A 10,240-nucleotide genomic window follows, 5' to 3' on the forward strand; every position below is an offset into this window, starting at 1 on the left:
GCAGGGGCACGCCGGCGTCTGCCCTGTGCGTCGCGCCCGCCGCCGCGTCTTCTCCGCCGGTGCAAGCGGCCCCGGGCTCGCCCGGCGGGGACGCAGCCGGGAGCGCGGCTGTCCGCGTGATGAGGATTATCGCTGCCTCCCCCCTTCCTCCGACTTGTCCCGAGCCCCCGCCGACACACGCTGCTCCCGTCGTGCAGAGCTGCTGCTGCAAAGCATGTCAGCATCTCCGATGTTTTCCCGGCTACGGGCTTTGCCGCCTCTGTTCGTGCCGCTCTCTCTCTCGAGGAGTTTCCTCCGCAGAGCTTTTCCAAGTGCCACTTTTCCCGGGACGCTTTCTGCCAGCAATAATCAACACAAAGAAACTTCAGGCCCAATCTCTGCCCTCCATCTAAATAAAGCAGCAGCAGCCGATAAGTACCGATAGAAAAGTAGCAATATTTTTGTTTCGTGCTTGTTTATTTTTTAAAATATTTTTTTGTAGCTCTGCAACTTAAAAGAGCCATTAGCTGAAGATTTTCCATAAGTAATTATTTAGGGAGCCAATTAATACCAGACAGATCCCAGTGGGCAGGTCTGTAGAAAAGAGGAAGTTTGCACAGATCTCCTCAAAGAGGGAAGCACCGAATGGAAAAAGCAGGCACGTTGGCCAGTTTTCTGATCCTTTTCTTGCTTCTCTCCAAACTTAGATTGCATCTTGCTCCCCGGCACCTTGGTCTCTTGCTGCTCCCCGGCAGGTGGGACTTGTGACACCATGTTTTCGGTCTCTCTGTATCTTGTTTTCTTGTTTCGCGGTGGCGGGGGGGTTGCTACCTGTGTCCAGGCCACCCTACCATCTCCAGGGAAGATTTTGTCTTGAAGCTGTATCAGGGCAGACAGTTTAAGAGCAAAAGCCAACTGTGGTCTGGCATCTCGAGGAAGAATAGAGCCGCGGACAGCGTTCGTGCAAAACATTTGTAGAAACAAATGCTGCTGCTTTAACCCGCAGGTCAGCATTTCAACAACCGGCGGCAGAGAACTTACACTTATTAAATGTCTTCACAAGGGCTTTTCAGGTTGGGGAATGACTGAAGGCTTTTGTTCCTTCAGTTTTCCTCATGGCAATAAAGTTGAAATGTAGCAGCCCTTCAAAATGAAGTTTCTCATAGAAGTTGTAACCACAGGTCTTAACTTTTCATCACTTAAATGTGGAACAGAACCATTGCGAATGCGGGTCAAGGCAGGAGGGGACACATGTGGTGCGTATCAGGGATCAGTGTAAATCAGAAAGGTGTAGTAAAGGGGATTTCCTGCCTGGAAGCCAAGGTTTCTTATTTGTTCCTAAGATCTCTGTGCGAGCCCCGCGGCCGGTAGCTCTCATTTAATCAGAGAGGATCTTTTGTGCTGTGCTGCACCGAGGGCTTCGCCGGAGGGATCCAGCTCTCCAAAATGAAATCCTGACGCCACCTCACCATGCCCTGGCAGCCACATTACGTTGGAGGGCTCGGCGGGCGTCCCGGGGGGCCTTGCAGCAGGGGTACCCAGGGAGGCCCCCCAAATGAAGGCTCCGTGGTGTCGGGCACTGAACCGCACGCTGCAGGGAGGGCCTCTGCTCCGCCGTCTACCCCGACCTCGTGGCTGAAGGGGGAGCCCGGGAGGCAGTGTCGGGGTGGGACGGGGCCTGCAAAAGTCACCTTACTGACCCCCTTTCCCCCCCGTTAGGTGGGTTTTTCTGCTTTTTTTGTGTCTGAGCTTAGACAATGGGTTTGTCTGGGCTGGTTTGCACAGGGCTGGGACTAGATGTGAGCTGTGGAGCTCCCTTCCAGCCCCTCGTCTCCGATTCTGTGGCTCAGTGATTTTTGAGAGGCCGGCGTCTGGCATTTAGCGTGGGTTACTGAGGCTGAGGTGGGATGATGGGGAAAAGCAGGAGAAGATGTTGGAAGGGAACAGGGAGCCTTGAAGGAAGGGGTTGGGGTGCTACCACAGGGAAGGCAGCGTGGGACTCTGCAGTGCAGCCCTTGTGAAGGGTTGTATGTCTGTGTATAAGAATATATATGCACAAATATAAGAATTTACATCTGTGCCTAAGGCGTCCCAAGAGGCCACCCAGGACTCGTCTCTGGGACCCATCTAGGTGGAGGCCGCCTGGCAGATGGGTGTTTATGGCGCTGTGGCAAGCGCCGGCCCAGCCGCGGTGCTAGTCTTCATTTTCCGGAGGGAGGGCATGTGGACTTGTCTGTGATGCATCGGCCAGCTTTTCCGGTGAACCCTGTGGCGGGTATTTTGGGTTCAGGATTTCAGATCCCTTTGTAACAGGACTCAACAAAAAATGGGGTGAGTCCCTCGCTGTGGAGCGGGGTCTGTGTGGAAGTGGGAGTTCTGGCTTTGAGTATAGGGCAGGAGCGGGGCTGAACGGATGTGGCTCGACCCCCCAGCGGCACGGACTGTCGTTTCGCTACGTGCGTGGAATCGCGGCGTTCTCACGCGGGATGGGCCCTCAGGCATTCGGTGGAAGGAATAAACAGATGATCTTCACTTGCCTGCGTGGATCCAGCCTTGCCCCGGGGAGCTGCAACCAGTGGCCAGGCGGAGACGTGGCACTACCCAGGCAGGGAGAACGAGGTCGTGAGGCCTGGAGGGCCACTCATTCAGGCACGTGCACGGCTGCGGGTCCAGAGGCTTGTGTGTTGCTTTATTTCAAGGCACTCCTGTTTGTGGGCAAGGCTGCCGGAGGGCTTTGAGCAGTGACAGGGACAAGATGCAGGCTTATCAGGCAGAAATATCTGCGAGGAAGTGGTTAATGAAACAGTGGGAGAAAGGGATGAAATGTCTATCAGGGCCGCGTCGCTGGAGGAACGGGCTCGGAGGGGCTGAAAGAGCGGTGCGTTGGATTCGTGTGCAGTGGACCTCGGGCCTCTTCTGCGTCTGCCCTCCCGGTCTGGGATGCAGCGCTCTGGGGCCCGGCTCCCAAACGCCCCTCGCTGCGGGCTGGGGTGGCTAGAACAGACTGGCTTTGCCACCTCAGCCAGGAAGGGACGGGCTGATAAAGAGTCCTTGCAAAATTGTTTTGTAGCATCGCCGGTGAAGATGCAGCCGAAGTAGCATATATACGTATACATGTACACATAACCTATAATAGCGACTAAACAGCACTTTGTGGACTTTTCTCCTCTTCCTGGCACCTGTATGTTCACATTTCCATCTGTGCCAGTCTCTCTCTGAATCCTGCATAGAAATGTCCGTTGTGCAGCCTGCAGCAGTCTTTGCTGTTGCTGGTGCAACTCTTTTCTAGACTGTCCGTGCTAAGCATTGGTGAACCACAGAGGACAGAAGCCACCTCTGCCTGCCCTAAAATCACTTGGGGGCAGGGGTGCTTCCCCGTCTCTAGGGCTCAGCTCTAAAAGGTTGCTGTGTGCTGAAGTGCAGCTTCAAAGTCTCAGTCTGGCAGCATATTTTCTTTTAAATTTGAAAAAAAGGTGCAATTTCTGAGTTAATAGACCCAGGCACTGACTGTGAGGGCTAACACAACCGAGAAAGTCTTTAAATGTGTAGCCCATTAAACTTTACTGTGGACTAGTTGGTGCTTATTTATAAAACAATGAGCAAAGGAGCCCAGGCAGCAAAGGAGGTGAGTCATGGAAAGGAGGAGCCTCAACCCCCTCGTTCCCTGGGGTGGATGCAGGCCAGCTTGCTGCCACCTTGCCTTTTTTCAATTAAATTAACAAAGCCTGGATTTATTATTCCTGAAACATCCTGAACTGGCTGGAGCCCTCTCTGCGCAGAACAGGGACGGCCCATGGAGAGGCCCTGGACTCGGGAGGCTGCCTTGCTTCAGAGGATTCCTGCTGGAAGTGGGGAGTCCTGTCCTCATGGTTGTCCACTCTTTGGCACCTTGTCCAGGGCCACGAAATGCTTGGGTGTGTTTTGTGACACAGACACCTGTTTTTTGGGAAGTGGAGCCCCATATAATTGTCAGATGGCGGTGCCAGGGTGGATTTGAGCTAGCAAACATAGTGGCTGGAAAATGTAGAGGGGGAAACAAACTTCAGACAAAAGCCAGAAACCAGTTCTTGGAAATTTTCACAGCTTTTGCCTTCCTCCATTTTCCCAGTGTGGAGAGGAAGGGCCACGTATCTCCGTGCCAAGTTCCACACGTAGCTCATCCAGGCAGATTCCTCTAGCAGACAGAGCTCGGATGGAGAGAGACCCTTTGAGGCCCAAATTGGAGGTTCATTGCTGTCTCCTAGTCTGAGCACGGTGTGTTGAGGTATAGGCACTTGCCCACCGTGACGAGGGAGGGTCTGAACACCTAAGACACGGCAGGCGAGTAGACTATTTGTGTGTGAAGCATGTCCACGAGCCTGAGGAGGTCATTGCACTGGCTTGTGCAGATGTTAAGTCCTTTGCAGTCTTTCCCTTAAGATGCCTGCCTGTACTTCTGAACCGTGACCAGAAACAGCACCAGCTCTCTCGGTCTTGGACCTCTTCTGACTAGAAAGTGCTAATTGCAAGGAGTTGTGCAGTGGGCGAGGACAAAGCTGCTCCTCGTTCTTTTGCACTTGCAAGTTGATGAGTCCCCAGGTGCACCACACAGCAGAAGGTGTGGGGTGTGGTGGCACGGGCCTGCTCTGGCCCTGGGGAGGTGCCCAGACTTGGAGAAGTCGGTGGCCAAGCCCATCCCAGTGCAAGCTGTGACCACCAGCGGCAACAGGGAGACCTAGAGCCTGAGCTCCGGTTCCCAAGCTAAATTTGTGCGAGTGTCCTCGGCTCAGCCTCGAGATGTCTGCGTTTCGCAGTCGTCTCCAGGATGCTGTGCTTTTGTTGTGTACGGGGCCCTTAGACGCCGAGTCGGAGAAATAGCAAATGTCCAGAGGCATGTGGTTGGTTGTGTGCTTGGGGTTAGAAGTGACATTTTCTGTCCTTGTTAATTGTCTGTCTGCCACCCCAGGGAATCACTCTCTTCTCCGGTTTCACAGCCCTACCCGCTGTTTTTAATCATTCCCGTGCCTGCTTCTTCCCTCCGACCTGGTGAAGAATGCCTTGTGTTCGAACGCTCGTCTAACTTCATCCCAGCCAGGCAGCTGGTGCAATAAAAGATATCGCCCCAAAGACCCTTGCCCCTCGCACGGTCTGTCCTTTACCCTCCAGGCCAGTCTGGACACCCTCACTTCACAAGTTGTTTTCAGAGGGGTGCTGCCTGAGAAACCTAGTCTCCAAGTCGTCCTTTGGCCATGTATAAATATAATGCACCACTTCCTTTAACTGGCAAGTCTGTTTCTTGCATTTGGTGAGCTGGGACATCATGGTCGCTGCCCCTCTGGCTTTTGGACTCGAGCACCTCCCTGCAAGATGCAGAAATAGCCATCTTTCTCCTCAGCCCGCAGGAAAACTAACTTGGTGAGTTTTTTTTCCTAGCTGCCGTTGTGAAATTAGTACAGGAGATGGCACGAGTGGGGTTAAGTCGGGGGAAATAATACTCCTGAATGCTCTGCTGGTCCCAGAAGGGAGTCACCGTCCTTGGGCTGCTCCGTGACCTGGGTAGAGTGGCCCGGTGTAACGGGCAGCAAGCCTCAGCCGCTGTTTCCTTGTCGCAGCTGCAGTGACCAGCCCCTGCCCCGCTGCCCGGCTCCTCGTGCGGGGAGTCCAGTGCCCTGCTGCTGCAAGCGCCACTCACGGCCCCGTGTATAAACACTGCTTGTGGGAGGCACTTCCAAACCCTCACTTTGCTCGTGGTTGCAGACCTTTTAATTTCCAGCCTACATCTATCAGCAGCCAGCTCGTTCCCCCTGGTTCTCGTGCCAGCATTGTCCTTGAGCTGACGTGGTTCTCCTCTTCCCTTGGTGCTTAGCCCGGGTGTATCTGTAAAGCATGCTGGCTTTCCCTCTCAGCCTTCATTCTGCTGGGATAAACGCACCTTGTCTCTCGCTCTCTCCTGTGTTTTGTCTGAGTAAAGATCTGGCATCTGCAGATGCTCCCGGGAAGGGAATGAAACCAAGCTCAGCTGTAAGGGTGCCCTCGTCTTGAGTTTTGCAGGACAGCCCAAAGTATCAACGTCCCATCGTATAGATAATGTCATTTCTAGCACAATTGAATGTAAAGCCCAGATCCATAATGTAGCAAATAACACCTAGCATCAGCTACTCTGCCTTTCGGAGAGCACGTGCCTATTGTGTGTGCTTGCCTGTCCCTGTGTACTTCTGCTCGGACTTTAGATCAGTGGTTCTCAACCTCCCTAAACCCCAGGCCCCCCTCGGAAAGTGCCAGCTCTTACTTCTCCCTTCCTTTCTGACTACAGAAAAATACTGGAGCAATTCTTCCTCTTGCAAAGAACTCAAAGACCACAGCAGAGCAGAATGGTTTTGGCACTGGATTTCTCTTTGAAATCTCTGGGTGTATCCTGGGACTCTTGTGTGCACACCTAACAGTGCTGACACTGCACGGTGCCCCGCGGCACCCTCAAAAGGCTCTTGAGGCAGCCCCGGGGCTGTGGCACCAGGGTGAGAACCGCTGCTCTAGGCTGTGCTCCTTTCTCTGAGCCAAGAGCAGAGCTCAGGAGTCCTCGCCCAGCATTTCACGCTGTCCAGCAAATACCTGGGGAACCTGCTTGCAAAAGGTGTGACTCTTGCCTCTCCTTGTCTGCTCTGCCTGTGAGACAGCACCGTTTCCCAGTGCCCGTTACGCCCGTAGCTTGAATGGAGGCAGCGAGTGCTGCAGTCCTCGGGTCGGAGGCTGCTGCTGATCGGCTCAAGGAGAACAATACGTGGCGGTGTGATTAAATGCTGTAAGGTCATGCATCCCCTCGGGAATTAAGGTTGAAATGGCAATTATGGTTCTGAAATGTTCTGATCAGCACCTTTATCAGCACCAAAATTGTAGCTGATTTACTGCATTTTTTAGAGAAGATGTGGTTGCATGCAACTAATTTGAGAATATGCAAACTAGCTGATTCAAATAATGCGTCCCTGCAACAGCAAGTATCTAGTCTTGTTTGTTGAGAGAGGCAGTCTCGCCAGTCCTGACCCCCCAACATCATGAGACGGGCTCCAAAATTAATAATTTAAAAAAAATGGTAAACTTTCTTCTTCTCCTTGGTTTCTGAGCCTGTCAGATGTCCTGCCTTTGTATCTTGAAGTCTTCCAGCCCAATTCTGGGGGCTAAGAGCATTTTTAAAAATAAAAGTCTGGGTGGAACTTTAAGAAAAACTCAAACTATTTGCCTTTCTGGGTAGGAGAGATTTGGCAACGGGAAGAGCTCCCCATGCGTATGAATGTGGGCCGTGGTGATCAGAGAGGGGAAAGACCCGTTGATGTGTTGGGTGCCGCTGGGGCAGGGAAGACCCCCCCTTTGCATCTGCCTGATTTGATTTGTTGTCCAGTGAAATGAAGCATCCCCAGGTACCTGGCTGGTTAGTGCGTTTTATTTCACTGCACTTCTTCCTGCAAACGTCGCTGTCTGCCTCCCGGGAGGAGGGGGGGCACTGCTGATGCAGAGGGAGCTGCTCGGGCAGGAAAAGCCCGTTGCTGCTTTCTTGTCTCTGCTTTATAAGATAGCAAACTGTCCGGCTGCAGGTGTCCACAGGCGTCGCTCTGTGACCACGGGCAATGGTGTAGTCGAGCGCCTGGATCCCGACAGGTTAGCTACGTCCGGTAGGGGAACGAGGCCACGAAGACTGGCAGCTTGTTACCCGCTGTTTCTGGTTCGCGTCCAAAATTCTCTTAGAAAATTTTCCTTTTGTGTGTTGCTTCTTTCTAGGCAGCAGAGCCTCATCCCCTCCCTGGAGATGCAGCTCGCCACGCCGGCGCGCACACAGCGACCCCCCCCCGCCCCCCCCCGAGTAGCAGCTGCTTGACCCTGGTAGCCAGGCTCGGCCCCTGGTCAACCTGCGTACAGCCCTGGTTGCACCACAGTCAATGGGCACGTTGTAAACCTCGGGACAGATGCGTCTGAAACATTGTTAAACCGGTGCTAATGTCACCAATCTTCGTTTTTACCAGCGTGTTTGATAAGCGTTACGATTTGCCGTGAACTGGCCTGTGTGTCTGGGTCCGATCTCTGCTGGGAGCGGCACTGCGCAAAACCGCCTTGCTCCTTTCCAGAAATGGAAAAGCTCGCTCAGTCACTGCTTAAATTGATCTTTTCACTTCTTTTGCTAAGACTAAAAAGTCTAAACAGCCTGCGGGCCTGTATGCTGTGGAGGATGGCTAAGGCAGCCACTTGTCGCTGCAGATGCTCGAGTCCGGTGGGCCCAGACCCCAGGAGCAGAGCAGCTCAAATGAGGAGGTTGTACAAGGGGGTCTTGAAGCCCCCTGCATGCTCCCTTGTCCTGGGTGGCTGTGCCCTGGCCCAGGCCCCAGGGGCAGGCAGCGGAGCATGAAGGGCTTTCTGATTTCCGCTGCAGCAGCAGGGAGGAGGGCCAGGCGCTGGGAGGGTGGAGACGTCCCCGCTGCAGGGGGGTGGTGACAGAGAAGTCCCCAGGGCCGGGCCTCTGCCCTCAGAGGCAGTTTTAGGGCAGCTTGCAGCAGCTCTGAGTGAGGAGCTGGCTCAGCATGCGGGTTTCTGTTGCAGCAGAAAGGGCGGCTGCTCTCGCCCATCACTTAGAGGTGCCAGCTACTGGTTTTGTGGGCAGCCAGTTGTCCTGTTAGCCTGCCGTGCTTGGTGTCTGCAGAGTAGATGCTGGCACGGGGGGTACGCACGTTCTCCGAAGCTCCTGGAAGCAAAACCTTCCTGAGAAATAGCTCCCGGCACCATGGAGGGGGCAGAGGCACTGTCCAGGTGTGAGGTGGGGAGTGCAGGGGGTCTCCTGTTTCCCTCCAGGCGGGTGTTGCTGTGGTACCCAGGTGTGTGGGGAAATGATGGAGCACGAGTTACCTTCTCCAGGGGGGCCGGCTGATTCACTGAGCCAGATGCTCGTGCTGCCTGGCCCGGCAGCCTGGCGCCGCGAGCCCTCTGCATTTTTCCCCACTCGTTGAAACCGGGTCCCCAGGACGTTCTTGTCCTGCAGTCAGCCGCAGCTCACCTGACCTGCCACATGGGTGTGCTCCCTTCATACTGCATTAGGGATGCGGCTGCACGATCGATTCTGCTGTGCAGCTGTACACAACGCGCTGCGTTAGCAGCGAGAGCGCGCGCAGCCGGTGCCTGCCAGCCCCCGGCCTGGGGAGCCCCCCGGGGGCAGGTGACAGAGCCAGCTTTGCAGGGGTGTTGCCTTCCCCCTCCCGAGGGAGCTCTGCACAGGGCGCGATGTGCGCAGGACGGGCTGCTGGTCCAGGGCTGCAGGGTGACATTCCCCAGGAGCTGTCGCAAGCCTCGCCACCTTCCCTTCAAAGGACATTTCTTTGCGCTGCTGTGTGTAAGGTACGGAGGGCAACGCATGTATCCAAGAAAGCACCCCCTGACAGGGAGACACTCCAGCGCACACCCGTCTGCCCCCAGGAGAGGACGAGCGAACAAACAACATGTGGTAGACGTTAGTCACATTGCATAACGCACGACTGGAAGGCGCTCGGGTACTGCGGCAGCGAGCGCGGAGGAAAACCGATGGGGAGCCCAGCAGATTAAGAGGCTTGAAACGCCCCGCAGGACTGACACTGCCTGGCTGCCCAGCAGAGCTCGCTGGCGTCCCCAGCTCCCGTTGTCCCTTCCCGAAGGCCCCGCGCTCTGCAGTCTTTGTTCCGCTTTGCTTTAAAGCAATTTAAATGCAGCTCTGAGAGGTCCCGTGGGTTGTCGGGAGGGGGCAGGAACTGTAACAGGTCCATATTTCTTGGGGGCTGATGCACTGGAGAGCTTAACAACTGCTGCTCAACCTTGCTGCCTGTATCTGCTCGTGGAGGTGCTTGGAGCTGGAGGGTGGGCACGGTGCCCACTTGAGTTTGTGCAGCCCCGGGCGCTCAGGGGGCAAACCCTGGCTGGTTTCCCGAGGTGTTGCCGTCATGGAAATAACAAATAACTCCTCCTGGTAGATGTGTACCAGCGGGGCCGCGTGGGGGTGAGCCTGGTGCCCCGAGGATTGCAGCTCTGTGTTGCCTGGCTCCGCTCCAGCTTGGGAGTTAGCCGCTCCTGGCAGGTGCCTTCCCTGCAAACCTTCCCGCAGCTCCGCGGAGACAAAAACCATCCCCTGCTCTCCCCAGAAGACAGGTGTGGACAGAGCAGTGGCGCCCCACCACCGTGCTCGCCAGGACACTGCGCCAGTGTCCTGGGACGGCCTGGTTGTCACGTGGCCTCTGCTGCTCTCCAGGCCGTGCCGGACAGGTGAGAGGCCGTGTCC

At 55.1% G+C, this 10,240-nt stretch overlaps 1 protein-coding gene across 1 annotated transcript in view; it reads left to right on the forward strand.

Moving 5' to 3' along the window:
* Positions 1 to 10,240, forward strand: part of HPSE2 (heparanase 2 (inactive)) — a 178,223-nt gene that overhangs the window by 15,209 nt on the left and 152,774 nt on the right. The gene's annotated exons all lie outside the window — the stretch shown is intronic.

The sequence above is a fragment of the Gavialis gangeticus genome, unplaced genomic scaffold (genome assembly GCF_001723915.1).
Source record: "Gavialis gangeticus isolate Ggan-Ray unplaced genomic scaffold, GavGan_comp1, whole genome shotgun sequence".
NCBI lineage: Eukaryota > Metazoa > Chordata > Crocodylia > Gavialidae > Gavialis > Gavialis gangeticus.